Here is a 512-nt window from a genome sequence, read left to right as displayed (position 1 = left end):
AGGGCATAAAGGGAATGGTATCATGATTCCAAATTTATGTATAGGGGAAAATAGACTATATCACCAATATTGTAAAAAAGAATGATTTCAGTTCGCGTGTGTGTGTGTTGTGGCATATACTATACTTACATTCACTACAATATGGATTACAACCCCATATATATAGGTTTCATATGTTAAAAGAAATCGACAGTTAATAGTCCGGTGGCGAAAATGGACTATTATTTGTTGAATTTTTTAAATTTAACAAACAATATTTGAAAGAATGCGATAGTCTTTAGCTTACGAACTCAGTAAAGAGAAATAAAAATTTTATGGCGGCACGTGTCGAAAGTTTTTTTTTTGTCAGTGCTGTTTCCCCCTTCCCCCCCTGTTCATAGGCGCCGCCTCCTAAAGGGGCCTCTTTTGATTTAACAAATAGCAAAACCCCGGACTGTTGAATGGCGATAGCCAGGTAAGTGCTTTGGAGAAATTTGGGCTGCAAAAAAACAAAAATATAACACAGTAGATTG

The sequence above is a fragment of the Penaeus monodon genome, chromosome 32 (genome assembly GCF_015228065.2).
Source record: "Penaeus monodon isolate SGIC_2016 chromosome 32, NSTDA_Pmon_1, whole genome shotgun sequence".
NCBI classification, from domain to species: Eukaryota; Metazoa; Arthropoda; class Malacostraca; order Decapoda; family Penaeidae; genus Penaeus; species Penaeus monodon.
Note: the sequence above shows the minus strand (reverse complement) of the source record.